The sequence below is a fragment of the Narcine bancroftii genome, chromosome 1, assembly GCF_036971445.1.
Source record: "Narcine bancroftii isolate sNarBan1 chromosome 1, sNarBan1.hap1, whole genome shotgun sequence".
NCBI lineage: Eukaryota > Metazoa > Chordata > Chondrichthyes > Torpediniformes > Narcinidae > Narcine > Narcine bancroftii.
The window spans coordinates 424,624,599-424,649,535 of record NC_091469.1 but is presented as its reverse complement, the minus strand read 5'-3'; the positions used below and the strand labels follow the sequence as shown (position 1 = coordinate 424,649,535).

Sequence of the window (24,937 nt, the reverse complement as noted above, 5' to 3'; positions counted from 1 at the left end):
ATGTCACACTTGCCAAAAGTGAAGTCATAACTGGCATTGCCTGAACATTCAAACTGACTTTTGTAGATTTTGAATCACGTTTTATCAATCTGAGATTAGTGGTATAACTATGGTATTGGAAGACATTAACTATTTCCAGTGCTTTTATATTCAAACACTGCAATATACAATGCCCTAAATTCAAAACAGCCAAATAATTCATAAATTAACAGACAAAAGTGCTGGAGAAACTCACCAAGTCACCCAAGTTCATAAAAAGGAAAGATGTACAGTGTCCTCCAAAATGTTCAAGATAAGAACACTTTTTTTTCTTTATTTGTCCCTGTGCTGCACAGTTTTAAATTTGCAATCAAACAATTCACATGTGATTAAAGTCTACATTCCAGACATTTGGTTTGCATTTTGGTATACATTTTAGTTTGACTTTTATTGGCACAGCTCTGGCCCTCATGTTGAAAAATGGCAACTTCAGACTCCAAAGGTGATCAAAAGCTTAGAAGCAATTATAGCTCTCTCATACCTGCACCAATACCCGAGTACTCACAAATACCTGTGAAGCCAAATTTGCCCAACATAATGGTGCCCCGAAATGGGGAACTATGCATAAAAAGTGTTGTAATTTCTACATGGTCAAACCAAAATGTATACAAATAACCTTGAATAAAATCTGAATATGCACTTTAATTACATGTGAATTGTCTGGACAAAGCCGTTTTGGTCAATACAGATGAGATGGCTGGCTATATAATGTTTTACTTGAGATAAGGGAATCAGAAAAGGAACTCTAGTGACCTGAAAGAAAGAGATTATCATCTGGAAAACCCTGATGAGGCAAGTTTCTTCAGCAAGACACTGAAGTGGCTGATCGAAAGGGATCAGTTGTGGGTGTCCAACGAGCCACAAATCTCTCTCTGAAAATTGACAAGAACCTTCCTGAGCAGTAACCATTTACCTTTCAAGCACCAAAGCTTGGTGAAATTCATAAATGTTAAATTCTGTGGACAGTATACGAATTGCTTGCAACCAGTGAACTTGGAGGAATGAGAAGTGTGATTGGATTGTGAATCAAAGAACTTTTCTAAACTTACACATACATTACATACACACGTGCTTAGAATTAGAAGGGGGTTCAGTTAGGTTGTTAATAGTAATGTTAGAGTTTGATCCTGTTTTCATGTTTAAAGATAATTAAAAACAACTTTTGATTTTCCATTACTGCTGGGGTTTGGGGTCCTCTGGGCCCGTCACAAAATGTTGAGGGCCTTACTAGGGTGGGTGCAACACTGGTCCTCATGTTGTAGAAAAAGATATGGCAAATAACTGATTGGACAGAGAGAGAGCATTTTGGGACCAGTGACCAAAACTCAGATTTATTGTCAGAGTAAAAATATGACATCACATACAACCCTGAGGTTCATTTTCCTGCAGGCGAGGCAGAATTATCACTTACAGGTAATGCAAACAAACAACAACATACACATATAACAAATAAAGAACTAAAAACAGATCATGAAATGTAAACAAACTGACTATGCAATAGATAATTTTAAAAAAATCAATAAAGTGCAAAAGTAAGAGTTCTTAAATAAGTCCCTGATTGAGTTTGTTGCATAGTCTAATGGTGGAAGGACAGCAGATGTTCCTGAAACTGGTGGTGCGAGTCTTGTGGCACCTATACCTCTTTCCTGATGGTCGCAGTGAGAACAAAGAATGTGCTAGTGGTGTGGATCCTTGATGATTGCTGCTGCTTTCCAACGGCAGCATTCCCTGTGGATGTTCTCAATAGTCAGGAGGGTTTTTCCCATGATGTCCTCGACTGTGTTCACTACCTTTTGGAGGGCTTTAGACTTGGGGGTCTTGGTGTCCCCATACCAGACTGTGATAGAGCCAGTCAGCACACTTTCCACCATACATCTGTAGAAATTTGCCAGGGTTTCTGGTGTCAAACCAAACATCCACAAACTCCTGAGGAAGTAGAGGGACTGATGTGCTTTCTTCATGATGCCATTAGTGTGTTTGGTCCAGGAAAGATTCTTTGAGATGGCGACTCCCAAGAACTTAACTTTGCTCATCCTCTTCAAATCTGATTCCCCCAATGATCACTGGATCGTACACTTCTGGTTTTAGTGACATTGAGTGCAAGGTTGTTGTTAGTTCACCATTCAGCCAAGTTTTCAAACTCCCTACTGCATTCTCACTCATTGCCTTTTTTATACAACCCACCACCATGGTATCATCAGCAAATTTGTAGATGATGTTATTGTCATGACGAGCCTCAGTCTTAGGTGTAAAGTGAATAGAGCAAAGGGCGAAGAACACAGCCCTATGATGCTCCGGTACTAATGGAGATTGTGGAGGAGATGTTCTTGCCAATCCTTACTGATTGTGGTCTGAAGGTCAGGAAATCCAGGATCCAATTACAGAGAGGTGTTGAGTCCCTGGTCTTGGAGTTTCCTGATCAGTTTTGAGGGGATGATGAACAGCAGTCAATAAAGAGCATCCTGATAAATTGATCTTTGCTGTCCAGGTGTTCCAGGGTTTATATTGAGCCAGTGAGATGGCATCCACTGTTGCTATGATATGTGAACTGGAACAGATTCATGTCTCTGCTCATACAGGAGCTGATATACTTCAACACCAGCCTTTCAAAATACTTCATTACAGTTGATGTTAGTGCTACTGGTTGATAGTCATAAAGGCAAGTTGCAACACTCTTCTAGGGCAATTATATGATCGTCGGGTACTTGAAACAGGTGGATACCACACCCTGTGGAGTGAGATGTTGAAGATATCCATGAATACATTGGTAAGTTGGTCAGCAGAGATTTTTAATACATATCCGGGTACTCTGTCCAGACCAGATGCTTTCTTCGGATTCATTCTCCTGAAGGTAGCCCGCACGCTATCCCCGGATACGAACAGTATAAGATCATCAGGGGATGTGGGGTTGTGGAACAGTGCTTCTTCCTGTTACTGTGGTCAAATCGGTCATCAAAAGCATTGAGTTCATCTGGGAGTGACCATTTGCTGCACCAGATTTGGTTTTGTTATTTAAGCCTTGACAGAGCGGTCAGGTGTCCTTTGTTATTTCCATTGGCATCTGTGAACTCAAGTTCACCCAGGAGATGGGTTTTCTTAAATCATACCTGCTCAGAACAGTTGGCCCAGCATTTAGCAAAATGCATTTAGATCGCCAACGATTGAGACCCGATCTGGGTTTGAATCCTGCACTTTCTGAAAAGAGTCTGTATGTTCTCCCCGTATCTGTGTGGGTTTTTTCCAGGGGCTCCAGTTTCCTCCCACCCTTCAAAAACATACCAGGGTGTAGGTTAATGGGGTGTAAATTGGGCAGCACAAACTCAGAGGGCTGAATTGGCCTGTTACAATGCTGTATGTCTAATATTTTTAATTAATTTAAAATTTAAATTTTAAATTTTAATTTAATTCTGTATTGATCTGGATCTATGTTAGTTTTAAATACAGTAATTATGGAGAAAAATTAAAGTCCTCAATTGCGTCAAGGCTGATTTTGGAGCAATTTGGCAGAAATGCAGAACTTGATTAGATTTGGCAGTTGCCCTCATCGGCAACAATGAGTCAGCTTGCAGAGAGGAGGTTGATAGACTTGTACTGCAGATCGAGAACAACACCTGAGTCTCAATGTGGACAAGACAAAGGAGATGATTGTGGACTTCAGGATGACGAAGGACCACACCCCACTAAGTATCAAAGGTTCTGTCAGAGAGGGAGAGGGAAACACAAAGTTCCTTGCTGTCCATTTAAAGAATTACCTATCCTGGACACGCAACACATCATCGTTAGTCAGACAAGTCCATATAGATAGATAGATATACTCACCGACTTGCGACTGATGCGACCTGCGTCCATCCTCACATACCACTGAAAATTTATTTTAAAAAATATAAAATCTACGCAGTTTGTGTAGTATTTGATGGATTATAACGGTTACAGGGCATGTAAGAGTCAAAATGTGCGTACCTACCTTGTTATTTGGCATCCAGGGGTCCTTAGGGTGGGCGCGTCCATCTTGATTCCTCAAATTGGAATTCAGTTGGAGTTCAGTTGGTGCATGCGTGAGAGTTAAGGGTGCAAATTCAATATCATTAGGAAAGCTTAACTCTTACGCATGCGCCAACCGAACTCCAATACGCGAGCCCATTGCACATGCACCAACTGAAGGCTCGCACATGCGCATAGGAATCAAGATGGCTGCACAAGCCTACGGACCCCAGGATGACGACTAACAAGGTAAGTACGTAACTCCGAAATATATACATTCTGAAATAATTCAAATCCTTCCGTCCAAATTACAGTTTTAAGTTGGAGAGTATTTTCATGTGTGTGTGCTCACACCAAGACACAAGAGAAACTTGTCCGTGAACTACTCTTTGCAGACGATGCCGCTTTAGTTGCCCATTCAGAGCCAGCTCTTCAGCGCTTGACGTCCTGCTTTGCGGAAACTGCCAAAATGTTTGGCCTGGAAGTCAGCCTGAAGAAAACTGAGGTCCTCCATCAGCCAGCTCCCCACCATGACTACCAGCCCCACCACATCTCCATCGGGCACACAAAACTCAAAACGGTCAACCAGTTTACCTATCTCGGCTGCACCATTTCATCAGATGCAAGGATCGACAATGAGATAGACAACAGACTCGCCAAGGCAAATAGCGCCTTTGGAAGACTACACAAAAGAGTCTGGAAAAACAACCAACTGAAAAACCTCACAAAGATAAGTGTATACAGAGCCGTTGTCATACCCACACTCCTGTTTGGCTCCGAATCATGGGTCCTCTACCGGCATCACCTACGGCTCGTAGAACGCTTCCACCAGCGTTGTCTCCGCTCCATCCTCAACATCCATTGGAGCGCTTTCATCCCTAACGTCGAAGTACTCGAGATGGCAGAGGTCGACAGCATCAAGTCCACGCTGCTGAAGATCCAGCTGCGCTGGGTGGGTCACGTCTCCAGAATGGAGGACCATCGCCTTCCCAAGATCGTGTTATATGGCGAGCTCTCCACTGGCCACCGTGACAGAGGTGCACCAAAGAAAAGGTACAAGGACTGCCTAAAGAAATCTCTTGGTGCCTGCCACATTGACCACCGCCAGTGGGCTGATATCGCCTCAAACCGTGCATCTTGGCGCCTCACAGTTTGGCGGGCAGCAACCTCCTTTGAAGAAGACCGCAGAGCCCACCTCACTGACAAAAGGCAAAGGAGGAAAAACCCAATACCCAACCCCAACCAACCAATTTTCCCCTGCAGCCGCTGCAACCGTGTCTGCCTGTCCCGCATCAGACTTGTCAGCCACAAACGAGCCTGCAGCTGACGTGGACTTTTACCCCCTCCATAAATCTTCGTCCGCGAAGCCAAGCCAAAGAGAAAAAAAAAATATATTGTGTGTAGGGTGTATTGAGTGTCTGTGTGTGCACCATGATCCGGAGATGTGCTGTTTCGTTGGGTTTGTACTTGAACTTTGCAGTTAAGGGGCCAGCTGAAAAGTGAAGCATTTTTAAAGGAGAGGTCACAAGAGTTCAGGAACTGCATGTTCCTGTTCAGGTAAAAGACAAGGCTGGCGAGTTTAAAAACTGGTTGACAAGGCATACCGAGGCTCTGGTATGCAGTCTTAATCAAATGAACCCATTAATGAGTACAAGATGTGCAAGCATAAGTTTGAGGGAAATCAGAAGGGCAAAAGAAGACATGAGATTGAGCTGGGAGACAGAATTGAGTAAAATCTCAAGAGATTCTACAGGTACATTGAGTAAAAGGGTGGCTATGGATACTGAAGCTCTGGTCAAGAAAAAAGATTTAAGCTGTCTATATTAAATGAATTCCTTAATAAGAAAAAAAAAGTGTCATTGTACAGCTAAGAGAGATATCAGAAGGGAAAAATAAGGACATGAGATGGAGCTAGCAGGCAGGATAAAGGAAAATCCAAAGAGATTCTGCAGGGTAGCTAGGGAGAGAGAAATTGTTCCATTAAAGATCAACATGGTTGAGTGAACTTGGTCTTTTCTCATTGGCTCAACTGTAGATGAGAGATGACCTGATAGAAGTGTTCAAGATGATAAATATTTATAGTCGGGATGGCCAGAGATTTTTTTTCCCCCAGGGCTGAAATGGCTCAAATGAGAAGGCATGATTTTAACGTGCTTCGGAGTAAGTGCCTGGGTGGGGGTGGGGGGGGGGGGAAATGCAAGAGCCACATTTCCACCCAGAGAGTGGTAGATGCCTGGAATCTGCTGCCAGTAACAGTTTTGAGGACAGGATCTTTTAGGAGACTATTTGATAGGTACATGGAAATGATAAAAATTATAAAAATTGATGGTTATGCAGTAGAGAAATTTCCGGTAGTTGTTAAGAGTCAGTTATGGGGGGTGTGGCCACGCTGAGTGGCTGAGCGGACGTGTTTTTCCCAGCTCTCCAAGACAAAGTGCTAAAAGACGACCAAAAAGTGTTTTCTAATAGAATTTTTGCTTGAAAAAGTGTGTATACAACATTTGAACAAGAAGTGTCAAAGATGACTGGAAGATCACATGCAAAAAAGCAAAGACCAAAGACAAAAGAAGCTCCAGCTTCACCAGCTATCTCAATGGACAATGCGGGGGGAGCTGCTTCTACTTCTCAACCAATGTGAGAGATGGAAATACTTCTGCAAGAATTTGAAGGACTGGGACAATGTTTCACAGGTGTGGAAAATGCTATGAAAGAGCTCACCACTTCAGTGAAAGATATGGGTGAATCTATCTGAAAGAATGGACGGCGCTGAGAGAGATCTCTGTAAACATGATGAACAGATTGAAGACCTGAAAAAACAAGCCGAATAATGGACAATAGACAAGCAACATCTTTTAAATAAAATTGATCACATGGAAAACATCAGTCAGAGAAACAATGAGAGAATAGTTGGCCTGATGTAGAAGGCAGAGATGCTGTGAAATTTTTCAAGACTTGGATTGCTCAAGTCCTTCACACTGATGGACTCGGCGATCGTGTCCACATTGAACATGCTCACCGAACGCTTGGACCAAGGAGAATGGGTGAAACCAGCCCTTGACCCATTCTAGTAAGGCTACTAAGCTTCAAAGTCAGAGAGACAATATTGAGTTGCATTTAAACATTCACAAAATACCTGGTCTCCAATAAAGTGGGACAATATAGAGATTAGGTTTTTTCAGGACTTCAGTAATGGGGTATTCCAAAAGAGGAGAGAGTTTGACATGGTGAAGAGGCAACTCATGAAAAGAACTTCAGATATGCGATGTTGTACCTAGCAACTTTGAGAGTGGAAATCTCAGAAGGCAATAGAAGATTGAAAGAAGAGGTGGAACACTTCATTTGACAATTATGAAGAAGATGAAAAGAAAGCAGAAAGAAGAAAAGTTGACTGTGGAAAAACTAATGTAAAAAATATATTTTATGAATCTAGTAAAGTTGTTTTTGTGAAGGTCATCTTAATTATAATAAGAAATATCAAAGTTTCATCCTATCTTCGGCTTTTGGGGAGTTCATAAAGTGGAAAGAAGGTATTGAAGGTAACAACACAGTTCAAACTCTGGCTTAAGGGGGGGGGGAATAATGGTGTCAGCAGGGGAATTTAGTTTGAAAGATGGCACTTTAGGGTGGGGTTCATCTTCTTCATCCCTGGAGGTTTCAGTGGGCTTTTCTTCACAGGCCTAGGGACTCATTGACTACATCAACGTCGGAACAGAGGTTGCAAAATTTTTAATGCAAGGGCACAAATCATAAAACTGTTTACATATTTATTTACTTGCACAGAACTTACAAAATGCTGCTGTGGATAAGACACTGAAATTTATAAATTTTAATGTTAATGGTTTGAACAGCATGGGCAAGAGGAAAAGAATACTTACATATTTTAAAAAGCTGAAAGCTGAAGTGGTATTTCTCCAAGAAACACGCCTCATGAAAGTAGAACATGATAATGAAAACAATTATGGGTGGGACAGGTCTTATCTTCATAATTTAATTCAAAAGCAGGAGGGAGTAGCAATTTTAATCAATAAAAATGTTCCAATTCTTATATAAAATATTTCAAAAGATCAAGCGGGCAGATATATAATGATAAACGGCAAAATTTATTCAGAATCATGGATGTTGATGAATATTTATGCTCTAAATTACAACAACATGCCCTTTATGAAGGATGTGTTTTTAAAAACAGCAGAGGGAAGGCAAAATATACTGATCAGAGTGAACTTTAATTTTTGTCTAGACCTAATATTTGATAAGTCAGCAAGAACAGTAACAAAAGCTAAGGCAGCTAAACTAACTCTTTCATTTATGAAAGATATAAATTTGATGGATGTATGGAAGAAATCCAATCCCACAGAAAGAGTCTACTCATTTTATTCTAAAATGCAAGATTCACATACAAGAATAGACTTGTTTTTTTCTATCGTCGAGTCTGAAAGATAGAGTAGAAAAAATGGAATACCTACCCAGATTACACTAACCTTAAAAATACAAATACCAGAGAAACAACTATGTACAGGTGGCAATTGAATATGCTGTTGTTAAAAAGGGAGGATTTAAAACAATTTATAAAATTGTTGAAAATATTGGTGAAGTAAATTTAGGATCAATTGACAATAGCTTTTTGATATGGGGTTCTTTAAAGGAGTACCTAAGAGGACAAATCATTTAATTTACAAAAAAGATTAAAAGAAAGTTTAATGCAGATGTTAATAAATTGGAGAAATAAATAGGAGAATTAGAAAAAGAATGTCAAAGAATGCGGGAACAAGACAAATATAGAACAATGGAAAATTTAAAAATTCAATATCACACAAACATAGAGCAGAAAAGACAATATTAAACACAAAACGTAAATATTACGAATTAGGAGAAAGGGTACATAAAATATTGGTATAGCAATTGAAGGCTGCAGAATCAGCAAGAGCTGTAAATGCTATACAAAATGAAAAGAGTACAGTCAAGTATAACCAGAAAGAAAGAAATGAAACATTTAGACAATATTACAAAAATTTATATGAATCTGACTCACTGGGAGATGAGACTGAAATAGAGAACTTCTAGATCGTGTGGAACTCCCGAAACTAAATGATAACGATAGACAAGAATTGGATTTAAATTTCACTTGGGAGGAAAGTGAGAAAACATTAGGAACTCTTCAAGCTAATAAAGCCCCGGGCAAAGATGGATTTCCACTCAAGTTTTACAAAGAATTTAAGTATTTGTTAATGTCATTATTCATGGACGTAATAGAGCAAGTAGTAGAAGCACAAACATTACCAGGCTCTTTCTCAATGGCAATAATTACTGTGTTACCAAAAAAGAATAGAGAGCCACTTAAAACTTCTTCCTATCAACCAATATCACTATTAAACATAGATTATAAAATAATAGCAAAAGCACTGGTGAACAGATTAGGACTTTATTACCTAAGTTAATACATACAGATAAAGTGGGATTTGTTAAAGGCAGACAAGCATCAAATAATCTGGCGAGATTGTTTAACATAATACATTTAGCTCAATCAAGACAGGATCCTAATATAGTAGTATCATTAGGTGAAGAAAAAGCATTTGATAGACATGAATGGCCATTTCTGTTTAAAACATTGGAAAAGTTGGGTATAAGACTGGGATTTATTAACTGGATTAGGGCATTATATCAAAAACCACAAGCAAAAATAATAACTAACAGCCAAATATCAGGAATGTTCCCGTTAAGCCTATGAAATAGACAAGGTTTCCCTCTCTTTCTGGCTCTATTTATTATGGCGATAGAACCACTAACAGAAATAATCAGAAGTGATCCTGAAATTAAAGGCTTTGAGGTCAGTCAAGGTCAACACAAAATAAGTTTGTTTGCCAATGATATATTAATGTACATATCTGAACATGGAAAATCACTGGAAAAACTGCAGGAAACTTTAACAAAATATGGATGAGTATCAGGGTCTACAATAAATATGGACAAAAGTGAAATTCTACCTTTAACAAATCATGATTATGAACGATATAAAGCAATAAGTATTCTCAAATGGGAAAATGAAAGGATCAAATATCTGGGAATTATGCTGGATTAACAATTTGAATAATTTGTATAAATTGAACGACTCTCCCCTGCTGGCAAAAATAGATCAAGACCTACAAAAATTGAAAGACCTGCCCCTAACATTAATAGAGGCATTAATGCCAAAAATTCAATATTTGTTCTAGTCGATACCAAAACATTTTCCAAAAAAGTTTTTTTTAAGATAACAAATAATTTATTATTCCTATGGAATAATACAGTACCAAGAATAGCATTAGACAAATTGACATGGGATCATAAACTAGGGGGACTGGAACTCCCAGATTTAAAAAAAAATATTACTTGGCTGCACCATTAAGATTTTTGGCATCTTTCTTCAATACAAACCCACCAAAATAGGTGCATATGGGATTATAAGGAATGGATAAAACAGTGATTAACAATTTTATTTATAAATGGAATTTAAAATTAATTAGGAAAAAAGACTTCAAACCCTATGTTGATTCAAATGGTAAAACTTTGGCAGGATATTAATGATAATATAGGAAGGAACAGGCGTGGCAAGATGGCGTAAGGAACAGACGTGCCTTCCAGTCCTCTCCTGACTCTAACTTATTGTTTTGTCTTTAAGTGCCCGTTAAAACTTTTTTAAAAAGTTTATAAATAGTATGAGGTGTTGAATTAATACCTAATGGTACATTTGTTTAAAAAAAGTAAAAGGAAACATCAACAGATTGTTAAAAAATTATATTTTCCGAAATTATCTGAGCCTGCTTGTTTACAAAAAGCCATGACTCAGCGTGAAATGGATCCAGGAAAAGAAGCGAAGAATTTGGCCTTGGAGCTCCGCTCTAAATCCGTAAGTCTTTCTGAAGGTCGTTTTCAACAGCCTTTAGAACAAAGGGCTGGCCGGCTGCCAGTATTTCAAACAACGTCTACTGTTACTGAGACTTTGACTACTGAATTAGCTGGGGCGCCACCAGTTGGAGAGTTAAAGAGTTGTTATTTGACTGCTATACCATCAGTTACAACAGCTCTTCCAGATACTGATGTAACAAAGCTTTTAAAGGAGGTTTGGATCAAAGATAACCCTGATCATCAGCCTCCTGACACTTCTGGGGGGTCTGTGGCAGGGGCACTTACACGGAGTCAAACTGCAAGAAAAGCTACTAAATTAAAAGAAGGGATAGAAGGTCCTCTGATTCCACAAGAACAGCAGGATCCCACTATGTCTGGATCTACTGATGTTGATATACTTTTCAAGAGTCTTGAACATAAGATATTTTCTTCAATGATGCATTTAGGTGATTCTATGAATAATCTTATTTCTAAGATTAATGCATTGGTGGATGTCAATACTCAACAGATGGCTGATTATGGAGCTTTTAAAGTCGAAACTATTAAAAGACTTGAGATGTGTGATCAAGGATTATCTGATGTACAAGATCAATTGCAAGATGTGAATAAAACAATTGAAACACTACAGATTCAGAATAAAAATTTCGCAAAAAAGGTTGATTATTTGGAGAACCAATCTAGACGAAATAATGTGAAAATTGTTGGCTTGCCAGAAGGCATAGAAGGGCCAGATCCGAGAAAATTTTTTACTGAATGGATTCCACAAGTGTTGGGACAAGATAAGTTTCCTGAAGGTTTAATATTGGAACGGGCTCATAGAGCTTTGAGAAGGAGACCTTTTTCAGGACAGAATCCAAGACCTGTTTTGGTTCGCTGTTTAAATTACTGTGATAGAGAGACTATTTTACGTATGGCTATTAGAAATGCACAGCAAAACAGATCTCCTTTGATGGTTCAGAGTAATCGTGTTTTCTTCTATCCGGATTTGAGTCAGGAAATTATGTTTCAACGACGTGAATTTAATTCTGTGAAAGAATTATTGTGGAAAAAAGGATATAAGGCAACATTTAGATACCCTGCGGTACTGAAGATTTTTCAGGATGGATATCAACCAAAGTTCTTTGATAATCCTAAAGAAGCTATGGATTTTGCTCAGTCTTTACCAATTACGCAATTCCAGGAATGACGTAGTCCTCCATGGTCTCCAAAGAGGGCAGAGCTGCAAGAAGGGAATCTGATTTCTGGAAGAAATGGTGGTCGCAATGGCAAAGTTGATTAATTTTTTTTTTAATTACTTTTTTGTTGAGAAGATTTTAAATAGTGATGGGAGTTGGGAGAGGGAACTGGGTGGGCACCAATTTCCAGAAGTCATCAGCTGCGTGTGAGTTATCTCACACCCAATATTTTGGGGGAGTTACCGCATTAGGCGGTTTAAACAGGAGGAGGTAATTGTGACCTCCGACCTGTTTTTTTTTCTTTTTAATTTTTGGGTTAGGGAGTGAAGCTTTTTTTATTATCTTTTTTAAATAATTAAAATTTTTTATATATATAACTTTTTTTATTTTTTTTAGTTTTTGGTTGTAATTTCAAAGGGGAATTAAGGGGGTTTTTTCTTTTTTTTTCTTTTTTTGGGGGTTTCTTTTTTTTCCTTTTTTTTGTTTGTTTCTTGTTGTTGTGTTTTATTGAGTGTAAGAAATGTCTAAATTGAAGTTTGCTTCTCTTAATGTTCAGGGTTTAAATAATCCTATTAAGCATAAGAAAATACTTGCTTATTTAAAAAAATTAAAAGTTGATGTTGCTTTTTTACAGAAAACTCATTTAACAGATAAGGAACATTTGAAACTCAAATGTGAACGGGTTGGGCAAAAGGTGTGGCAATTTTGGTACATAAGAATCTACCATTTCAGTTACAGAATGAAGAGAAAAATGGTGGAAGATTATTAAAATTAAATTGTACAATCTTTAATGAGGCATGGAATTTGCTTGATGTTTATGCTCCTAATGTTGAGGATACAGCTTTTGTTGTGGATATGTCTTTATTACTTGGACAATCGAACTCTAATGTGATGATTGGGGGAGATTTGAATGTGGTGTTGGAGCCTTTATTGGATAAATACCCAAGAGTAATTAAGAAGTCTAAGATGGCAATCCAAGTGATTAATATGATGGCAGATTTGAATTTAATTGATATTTGGCGAAGAGTAATCCTACAGAGAAAGATTTTTCTTTTTATTCCTCGCGACATAATTCTTTTTCTAGAATTGATTATTTTTTAATATCAGCACATTTGCAGGATAGGGTTACATCTGTGGAGTATAAGGCTAGATTGGTTTCGGATCATTCACTATTATTATTAGAATATTTGAGTTCACAAGATGTTCAGAAAGCTTCAAGATGGAGATTTAATACTATGCTATTGCAAAAACCAGAATTTATTAGTTTTTTAAAACAGCAAATTGAAATTTTTATTGGTATTAACTGTAATTCTGTTTTTAGTCATTTTGTTTTATGGGATGCAATGAAAGCTTTTTTGCGAGGCCAAATTATCAGTTATGCCTCTAAAATAAAGGAGAGAATTAAAGAGATTGAAGACTTAGAGGAAAAGATAACTGCTACTGAAAAAGAATTTCAAAAACATGCTACCGAAACGCAAAAGAATCAGTTAACTAATTTAAAATTTAAATATAATGAATTACAAACATATCGGTTTGAATGTTTAATGAATCGAACTAAGCATAAGTTTTATGAATGGGGTGAGAAAGCTCATAAAGTTTTGTCATGGCAATTAAAAAAGGAACAATTATCTAGGATTATACCAGCGATTAGAAAGAAATCAGGTATTACTTTTAATCAAAGGAGATTAATGAGGAATTTTGTAATTTCTATAAACAATTGTATACTTCGGAATGTAAAGATGTAACTGGAGATGCAATAGATTCTTTCTTGGAAAATATTAACTTGCCACAATTGAATCAAGAAGACAGACAAGAGTTAGATAAACCTTTTACAGAAGATGAAATAGAAAGGGCAATAAGAGACATGCCGAATGGAAAGGCACCTGGTGAAGATGGGTTTTCTATAAAGTTTTATAAAGTTTTTTATGCTGATGTATCTTCTATTTATAAGGATGTATTACAACAAACTTACAATACTTTTCAATTACCTGAGTCTTGTTCTAACGCAATAATTACGGTTATACCGAAAAAAGATAAAGACCCTTTACAGGTTTCTTCTTATAGACCAATTTCGTTGTTAAATGTAGATTATAAAATTGTAGCTAAAATTATGGCTAATAGATTAGCTCAATATCTGCCTAAAATTATACATGGTGATCAAACGGGATTTATAAAAAAACAGGTATGCGTCAGATAATATTTTACGGTTAATAACCTTGATAAATAAATCTAAATTTCAATTGAATTATCCAATAGTGGTTTCATTGGATGCAGAAAAGGCTTTTGATAGAGTGGAATGGAAGTTTCTGTTCAAAGTACTTGAGAAATTTTGTTTTGGTTCTTCATTTATTGGGTTGATAAAGGCTTTATATAATAGCCCGAAGGCTAGAATTGCTGTTAATGGCCAAATTTCAGAATCTTTTAGTTTGACAAGATCTACTAGACAAGGATGTCCGTTGTCACCTGCTTTATTTGCTATAGTTACCTTTAGCACAATTAATACGTCAAAATGAAAATGTTAAAGGTATGAGAGTTCTGAATGAGGAATATAAGATTAATTTATTTGCTGATGATGTTTTATTATATTTGGTGGATCCGGATATTTCTTTACCTGCAATTCAAGAATGTTTAGAAATTTATGGCCAATTATCTGGTTACAAAGTAAATTAGGCTGAAAGTGAAATTTTACCAATTTGTAAAGGTGATTATTCAGTATATAAAAATATTACAAATTTCAAGTGGACTACACAAATTAAATATTTAGGAATTAATGTTAATATGGAATTTCAAGAATTATATTCAATTAATTATTTTCCTTTAATAAAAAGGATTAAATTAGATTTGATTAGGTGGAGGGATCTACCTTTGGGTTTACTAGGGAGGATTAATACCATAAAAATGAATATTTTTCCTAGAATACAATATTTGTTTCAATCAATTCCTTTTTTTAAAGTTTTTTTAAGGATTTATATATGGAAGGGAAAATTTCCGAGAGTAGCAATGAGAAAATTGATGCGAGATTTTCAATTTGGAGGTTTAAGATTACCGAATTTTCAGCATTATTATGAAGCAGCTCAATTCAAATTTCTTAGTGCATTAATGAATATGGACGACCCACCTAGTTGGGTAAAGATAGAAATGGCGGTTATTTTAGAAAAATTTCCTCATGAGTTTTTGTTTCGATGGAATAAAAATTTATTACAAACTTATGATGTGCCAATATTGAAACATTTATTGAATTTATGGACAAGTAAACTTTAAAAATTGGGACTTAAAAATATATATTCTGGAAGATTGCCATTATATAATAATCAACTTGTTCCTTTTACAGTCTCCAATGCCACTTCTGTTGTATCTTCTATTTGAAACAATGGGAAAAGAAGGGAATAAAAAATTTATCTGATTGTTTTTCTGAGGGTTGTTTTTGTTCCTTTGACGAATTACAAAGGAAATATGGTATTAGTGCAAATTCTACATTTGTATATTATCAATTAAGATCTTTTGTAAAACAGTTATGTGGTCGACATATGATTTTATTGCCTGAATCTAGTTTTGAAGAATATGTACTTTCAATACCAAAAAAGGGATATATATCTGATTTGTATTGTATTTTACAAGAAATTGATAGTAAAAAAGACTGGGATAAAGATAAGTTGAAATGGGAAAAAGATTTAGGACATAAAATAGCTGAAGAAGCTTGGATGGAAATTTGTCAGAATAGTATTCGGAAATTAATTAATGCTAGACTAGCGATGATTAATTATAATTTTATTCATCAGCTATATTTAACGCCGGAGAAATTTAAAAAAATTTGGTTTTAGTAAGTTGGATTCTTGTTTTCGATGTGATCAGACGGCCAATACTTTTTTGCATACTGTTTGGCTTTGTGATCGATTGCAACAGTTTTGGAAAGGTATTCAATCTGTTTTTAACAGTTTATATAATATTCATCTTGTATTAGATCCCGATATATTTTTATTAGGGAACATGCAATCATTAATTGATTTGGGTTTAGAAGATTATCAGATTTCATTTATTTATTTAGCTTTAGTTGTGGCTAAGAAATGTATGGCACTTACTTGGAAAGATAGAAATATACTAACTTTAGATAAGTGGTATTTGGAAATGAAATTTTGTTTGACTATGGAAAGGATATCTTTTTCAATTCAGGATAAGATGTCTTTTTATAAGTTAAAGTGGACTCCGTTTGCTAATTATATGCATTTAAGTTTGATTTAAATATATGTTTAAGTGTGATATTTTAGTATTGACAATTTTTTTTTGTTAGAATTTTTTTAGGTTAAGTTTTATCTTTTTTTTGTAAGTGGGTATTTTTTTTCATATATAATATTGTCAATTTTATTAACTCTTCACTCTTTATTTTGGGGGGAGGGTTGGACTAATTTTAAGTTAGACAATTAATATTGTGTTACAATTAATGGGGGGTTATTTTGTGTAGTTTTTGAAAGTAATTATTGTAATCATACCTTTTTAAATTATTTTTTCTATTTTTCTTTAAATGTAATTCTTTATTGTATTCATGTTATAAAATTTTAAATAAAGTCTTCAAACAAAAGGAAGGAACACTGGAATTTCATAAAGATCACCATTATGTAATAACCCAATGCTACCTATGATAATGGGAAATAGGATTCTAAATACATGGCTACAAAATGGGATCGGCCATCTCACGGACTGCGATAAAGTCAGTGTCTTAAAGTCATTTGAACAAATGAAGCAAAGCTATGGAATTCCAAATGGTACTTTCCTTTGTTATCTGCAATTAAGGCCTTTTCTCAAAGAAATTTGAGGAAATGACATGACTCCTCCAGAAGTAAGTGAATTGGAACACATTATTTTTTTTTTTTTTTTTTTATTTTTTTTATTTTTCACACCATAAATCACAATAGCCATGATATACACTTTTTCTTTTCCACACATTTACAGTGACTTTTTCTCCCTCCCCCCTCCCTCCTCCCAAGCCACCCCCCCATCCCTCCCCCCTCTCATCCATTTTAGTTATACAATCTAGGTTGCATTAATTCAGTTAGACAATGTTGTCATTCAACAAAAATACACCAGAAATTCTACTGAGTCCATTTTTTTCTTCTCTTCTCCTTCCATCAACTTAGGTAATGTTTGTTCCCGGTAGGTTTTCGCTATTGTATTTAATGTAAGGCTCCCATACTTGTTCGAATATTTCAATATTATTTCTTAAACTATATGTTATTTTTTCTAATGGAATACATTTATTCATTTCTATATACCATTGTTGTATTTTCAAATTATCTTCCAATTTCCAGGTTGACATAATACATTTTTTTGCTACAGCTAGGGCTATCTTAACAAATCTTTTTTGTGCATCCTCCAAGTCAATTCCAAATTCTTTATTTTTTATGTTACTTAGGAGAAAGATCTCTGGATTCTTTGGTATATTGTTTTCTGTTATTTTATTTAATATCTGATTGAGATCATCCCAAAATTTTTCTACTCTCTCACATGTCCAGATTGCATGAATTGTTGTTCCCCTTTCTTTTTTACATCGAAAACATCTATCAGATACTGTTGGGTCCCATTTATTTAACTTTTGCGGTGTAATGTATAGTCTGTGTAATTATATTGTATCATACGCAGCCTCGTATTTATTGTATTTCTCATCGTTCCAGAGCATAACTTCTCCCATGTTTCCTTTTTTATCTTTATATTTAAATCTTGTTCCCATTTTTGTTTAGTTTTACCATTTGTTTCCTCATTTTCCTTTTCTTGCAGTTTAATATACATATTTTTTATAAATCTTTTGATTAACATTGTATCTGTAATCACATATTCAAGGTTACTTCCCTCTGGTAAACTCAAGTTGCTTCCTAATTTATCTTTCAAGTAGGATCTCAGTTGGTAATATGCCAGCGCTGTATCTCCCGTTATATTGTACTTATCTCTCATTTGTTCAAAGGATAAGAATCTACTTCCTGAAAAACAATTTTCTATTCTTTTAATCCCTTTTTTTTCCCATTTTCTAAAGGCAAGGTTGTCTATTGTAAAAGGGAGTAGCTTATTTTGCGTCAATATTAGTTTTGGTATTTGGTAATTTATTTTATTTCTTTCTACATGAATCTTCTTCCATATATTGAGGAGATGGTGTAATACTGGAGAAGTTCTATGTTGTACCAATTTTTCGTCCCATTTATATAATATGTGTTCAGGTATCTTTTCCCCTATTTTATCTAATTCTAGTCTCGTCCAGTCTGGTTTTTCCCTTGTTTGATAAAAATCTGATAGGTACCTTAATTGTGCGGCTCTATAATAATTTTTGAAGTTTGGCAATTGTAAGCCTCCTTGTTTATACCATTCTGTTAATTTGTCTAGTGCTATCCTCGGTTTCCCCCCTCTCCATAAAAATCTCCTTATTATTTTCTTTAACTCTTTGAAGAATTTTTCTGTCAGTTGTATTGGCAATGCCTGAAATAAGTATAGTATCCTTGGAAAAATGTTCATTTTAATACAGTTTATCCTTCCTATCAGTGTTAGTGGTAGCTCTTTCCAATGCTCTAAATCGTCCTGTAATTTTTTCATTAGTGGATTGTAATTGAGTTTATATAATTGGCCTAGATTTTTGTTTATTTGCACACCTAGGTATCTTATTGCCTGCGTTTGCCATCTGAATGGGGATTCCTCCTTAAATTTTGAGAAATCCGCGTTATTCATAGGCATTGCTTCACTTTTATTTACGTTTATCTTGTATCCCGACACTTCTCCATATTCCTTCAATTTCTTATATAGTTCTTTTATTGATAGTTCTGGTTCTGTTAAGTACTATCACATCATCCGCAAACAGACTGATTTTATATTCCCTGTCTTTTATTTTTATTCCTTTTATATTATTATCTCTTCTTATCGATTCTGCTAGTGGTTCTATAGCTAGCGCAAACAATAATGGTGATAGTGGGCATCCCTGCCGCGTTGACCTGCTTAAGTTAAATTGCTTTGATACATGTCCATTTACTGTCACTTTCGCTAACGGTCCCTTATATAATGCTTTAATCCAATTAATATACTTCTCCGGTAAACTGAATTTTTGCAATACTTTGAACAAGTAGTTCCATTCTACTCTGTCGAAGGCCTTCTCTGCGTCTAAAGCAACTGCTACTGCCGGTGCTTTATTTCCTTCTACTGCATGAATTAAGTTAATAAATTTACAAATATTGTCTGTTGTGCGTCTTTTTTTGATAAATCCAGTTTGGTCTAAATTTACCATTTTCGGTACCTGTTCTGCTAATCTGTTCGCTAATAGTTTAGCTATTATCTTATAATCTGTGTTTAGCAAAGATATTGGTCTATATGACGCTGGTGAGAGTGGATCTTTCCCTTGTTTTAGTATCACTGTAATTATTGCTGTTTTACATGAATCTGGTAAGTTTTGTGTCTCATCAATCTGGTTGATTACATCCAGGAGGGGCGGTATTATTAGGTCTTTAAATGTTTTGTAGAATTCTATTGGGAGTCCATCCTCTCCTGGTGTCTTATTATTTGGTAAATTTTTTATTATCTCTTGTATTTCTACTGTTCCAAATGGTTCTGTTAATTTATTTTGTTCCTCTATTTGTAGTTTTGGTAGTTCAATTTTAGTCAAAAATTCATCTATTTTCCCTTCTTTCCCTTCGTTTTCGGTTCGGTATAATTGTTCATAGAATTCTCTGAAGTTTTCCTTAATTTCTTTTGGATTATATGTAATTTGTTTGTCTTTTAATTGGAACACATTATTGATGGGTAATATACCCGAATATATTATGCCCTACAAATGGAAGGGAAAAAGCCTGAATTATATACATAAAGAGAAAGATGGGAAGCAGATCTGGCAGGAAATATAGCAGAACAATCTTGGTCTGAATGGTGCAAAGATGGGGTGACCTCAATTATTAATGCGTGGTATGGTTTGGTGCAATCTAACTTTTTGCATCAATTATATTTGACCACACAAAGACTACACAAATCAAAACCAGAAATATCAGATAGATGCTTTCAATGTGAAATAGAGGAAGGACCATTTCTCCATGCTGTATGGTCATGTACGAAAGTTAATTCTTTCTGGCAACAAATATCAGAAGTCTTAACAGGGATCACTGGAGTTAACTTTCCAGGTATCCCAGAACTGTATTTATTGGGAAATTTTATAGCAATAACCTCACAAAGTTTCAAGTATCTTTTATTAAGATTGCATTGGCGGTAGGCAAGAAATGTGTAGCAGTTACATGGAAGTCACTTACACCAATTGCTCTGGCACGATGGATATCAGAAATGGACAGTTGTATACCTATAGAAAAGATCATATATAAGAAAAAAATATGATACATTCCTCAAGATCTGGCAACCATACTTGAATTATGTTGGTGCAGAAATACAATAATGCTGCTGTAAATACATGGTCTTCCCTCGATTTTATACCTTTTTTAATAGAATGTAGATTGTAAGCTCCGACAGTGGATTCGTCTATTTTTTTGTGTTAAGTAAAGGGGGCTAAAATGCTTATTGTTTGAAAATTTTGATTTATTTGACTTGTTTGGTTAAGTTAATATGTTTAAATAGCATTTGTTATATTAATATACAGATATTTATGAAACATTTGTTTTTTTAAGAAAAACTCATATTTTACATGAATGCTGTAAGCAGACTATTTTATTTATGTAAAAGATGTATATTTGATATATGTTTGAAAACCAAAAATAAAATATTTTTTTTTAAATGTCGATTTTTAGGTTGGAGCAACACTATGGACTGAAGAGCCTGTACTGTGCTGCAGATATTAATGTTCTATGGCTGTCTTTGTGTGGTGTCACAAGATGGGTGAAATTTTAAATATTATATATCAATTTTTATTGTGGACATGATCATGGAAGCCAATGAGTTGCAAGGTTCTGACCATGCAAGAAATACCAGGGATACTGGCAGCCTAAGAGCATTATAAAGTAGACAAATTCCCAGGGCCTGACAAAGTGCATCTTTACACCTTGTAGAAAAGAAATTCCAGAGGCTCTTGCCGAGATATTTACATCACCTTTGGCTTGGGTGAAGTGCCAGAAGACTCAAGGGTGGTAAAATGTGATGGCATTATTTCTAAAGGGCAGCAAGTACAAGCCAGGGAATTATATACCAGCGAGGTTGACGTTAGTGGTCAGAAAATTGCTGGAGGGGATTCAGACATAGAATCTACCTGCATTTGGACAGGCAAGGTCTAATTGGAGGTATACAGCATGGCTTCAAGCATGGCAAATTATGTCTTATAAATCTGAGTTTTTTTCTGAATGGGTGATGATAAGGATCAATAAGGACATATATGGACTTTAGCAATAACTTTGACAATGTCCCACATGACATGTTTGTCTAGACTCAAGAAGATTAGATCACTGGAGATCCAAGAAAGGGTAGTCCATTGAATTTCAAAAGTGCTAGAGAGATTTTTTTTTTCTGATTGAAGGCCTGTAACCAGTGGTATGCTGGAGGGGTCAGAACTGGATCCACAGTTGTTATCTGCATTAACAATTTGGATGACAATGTTGTTAACATGATGAGTACATTTGCAAATGACACCTAAATTGATGATGTAGTTGACAGTGAGGAACAATATTTCAGTTTACAACAGGATCTAGATCAGTTGGGAAGGTTGCCAAACAGTGGCAAATGGAATTCAACTCTCACGAATGTAAGATACTGATGAAGAGCAAGTAGATGTGTTATTGAAATAATCAGGGAACAGTGGGCTTTAGAAAATTGGTCCAGAAGAGAGATGAGGCCTGGGGAAGCCCAGATATAACCACATTGAATTGTGGGACAGGCTGGATGGGCCCAGGAGGGCTCTCCTGCTTCATTTTTCTTTTTTTTTACCGTTCTTCATCTCCAAGTCCAAATCCTGAAGCTTCCAATTAAATAATGCTGTGACAACATCTTCACCAGAAGAATTGAAACAGTTCAAGTCAGCAGCGCACCCTCTCCTTCTCAGGAGTAATTGTGGCACAGATCCCCAAAAAAATCAATTAAATATAACAAAAGGTTTTTTTTAACTGCAATGGACTTGACAGGTTGAATTTTCCTGTTCTGCTTCAGAATGCTTCAATTTTCACTGGTATCCAGTGCCCCCTACTGGAAAGTACATGTCTGCAGGCAGTGGATGAAAATACTGTACGTCAGGTTAAATAGTGAAGGTAGATTGTTTGTGGTTTCTGAATTGCTTCCACCTGTAGAATCTTTTATGACTATTCTGTCATGCATTTTCTGCACTAAATTTCATAGTCTAAGAAAACATCCTGCCTCTGCTGGGCTTGAGCGCAAGTATGGACATCGGTCTTGGTTTGTTCACCAGAGAGGTACACCAGATAAGTCCGGCCAAAGATGATCTGACGCACAGAATCTTTTCTGAGGATAGTGACCTTTTTATGGAAGAAGTGAGGCCCAGGGTTCATCCAACAAGCCGCATACCAATAGCAATAAAGGGCAGGGTTAAGGCCAAGCTGGACAGGATGCAGGACCTGGGCATGATTACCCCAGTCCTCGGGCCCACCGAGTGGGTGTCCTCCATAGAAAAAAGACAGACAGGAGATCCAGATCTGCATCGTCCCGAGAGACCGCAATACAGTTTTAAAATGACCACACCATCCAATTCGTACCATGGAGGAAGTTGCCACGCAGATGGCCGACGCAACTGTTTTTTCGCTTTTGCACACAAAGAATTCCTTCCAGCGAATTAAACTTGATTATAAGTCATCACTGCTGACCACATTCAGCACGAGTTTCGGCCGATACAGATTCCTGCGAATGCCATTCAGCCAGCAAAGTAATTCAAAGATCAATAGTGCAAACCTTTGCGGATTATCCCTGTGCCATCACTTGACAAAGACCGGAAGGTCAATCTTAAGATCAACACCCCGTAAGTGCAGGTTTTGGCTGAACCAGTTCGGTTCTGTAGGCCATGTTTTCACAGGAGAAGGCCTGAAGGTGGACCCTTCAAAGACTAAAGCAATCAGTGAAGTGCTGGTACTGACAGAGGTGACAGCGTTACAATGTTTCCTAGTCAGCTACCTGAGCAAGTTCATTCCGAACACCAGTGATCTTACCACCCCACTAAGGCAGTTGACACATAAAGATGTAGTTTGGTCCTGGCAGAAGCAACAACAAAACGCATTCCGTGCATTAAAAAGGCATATGTCAACATGATGGAGTAGTGGCTGGTAGGAGAATACCAGCCCTCTCCAGAAAAGAAGGAAAAAAGTAAAGAAAAAGCAAAGCCCCAGATACACAAATCACAACGAATAAAAAATAAAGGTGTGGAGGAAATGGCACCAAAGAAAAGCCAAAAACAACAGGAAGAAAAGAAGGAAAAACGCCGGAAGAAAAAGGTGAAGGCCTTACCTCTACGAAGAAGCAGGGACCGGCCATGGAAAGAGGAGCCCACTCCCTGAGGTCAGTGGAAACCCGGCAGGGTTGCGACCCACCATTGGCTCACGGAGCCAAACAGAGGTGCGTGATGCACACAACAAAGACAACACCAACAGGAGGGGGGACCAGGTGTGGAGTCTCGAACAGCTGAGAAAGACCCGACAGCAGGGCTCCCTGCGGGAAGATACAGAAAATAACGGGAACAGGAGGGATGAGAACGAAAAAAGGAAATCAGAGACACAGCAGATAACCAGCCCAGAACAGGAGGACCAACATCAAGACACCACAAAAAAAACCCCAACACACTGAGACAAACAGCCCAACAAGAAAGTCAGAAGAGACACAGATACAAGGAAGAGAAGTAGAAAACACAAACCCTAGAGCAGACACAGAAGAAGAAGGAGAAAAACATCAAGCTCTGCAGAGAGAAATAGAAGATAAAGCAAATGGATAGTACAAAGATTTTTTAAAAATTCAAGAATATACGGAAGCATTAAAAGAATGGCTGACACGAGAATTTAGTTAAATAAAAAGAAAAATAAGGTACAGAAGAAAAAGTGAGTAGATTAGAGCTGGTCGTGACAGAAATAGGGAAAAGACTAGACAAGGTGGAAGAACGAGAAACAGCTGTAGAAATGGAAGTGGACGACTTAAAAAGAAAATTGGAAGAAACTGATAAAAAAGTTAAAGAAACACAGGAGTTGTTAGCTCAGAAGATGGATATAATGGAAAACTATAATAGGAGAAACAATATAAAGATAGTGGGCCTTAAGGAAGATGAAGAAGGCAAAGATATAAAAAAAATTATAAAAGAATGGATCCCCAAGGTCCTGAGAATGCCAGAAATATAGGAAGGAATAGAAGTAGAAAGGGCACACAGAACATTAGCCCCAAAACCAAAGCCACAACAAAAACCAAGATCCATTCTAGGAAAATTCCTGAGATATACGACAAGAGAAAATATATTGGAGAAGGCAATGAAAAAAATGAGAGAAGACAAAAAGCCACTGGAATACAAAAGTCAAAAAAAATTTTTCTACCCAGACATAAGTTTTGACTGTTCTCGGATCTGAAGAAAGCACGAGAATTTGCAGAACGCCTGCAAAACAGAAAGAGAGATGAAGAGAAGTAACAAGAACAAGAATGACGACATAATTCATATAAAGAAGAAAAATAATGGATAAGTAAGAACTAAGAAGGGGAAGAAAAAGGAAGAAAGGAAGTAAGGGGTGAATTAAGAGGGTGAGTTTTGTTATATGTGAAGATAAAAGTCTTTTCTGGAGGGGTTTGGGTGGGAGAAAATAGCAGTCACTGCGAAATCAGTTGATGCTTGTGAGCGGGTTCGCAATCCAAATGGAGAGGGGAGTTGTAGTTGCCCGGCAAGGGACAAGGGGCTGAGATGGGGGGGACATTTGGGGTTCAGGGAATTTTAG

At 36.7% G+C, this 24,937-nt stretch overlaps 1 protein-coding gene across 8 annotated transcripts in view; it reads right to left on the bottom strand.

Annotated features, from left to right (window-relative positions):
- The window catches only part of dnah5 (dynein, axonemal, heavy chain 5), a 343,529-nt gene that overhangs the window by 294,164 nt on the left and 24,428 nt on the right, over positions 1 to 24,937 (bottom strand). The window lies entirely within an intron of this gene.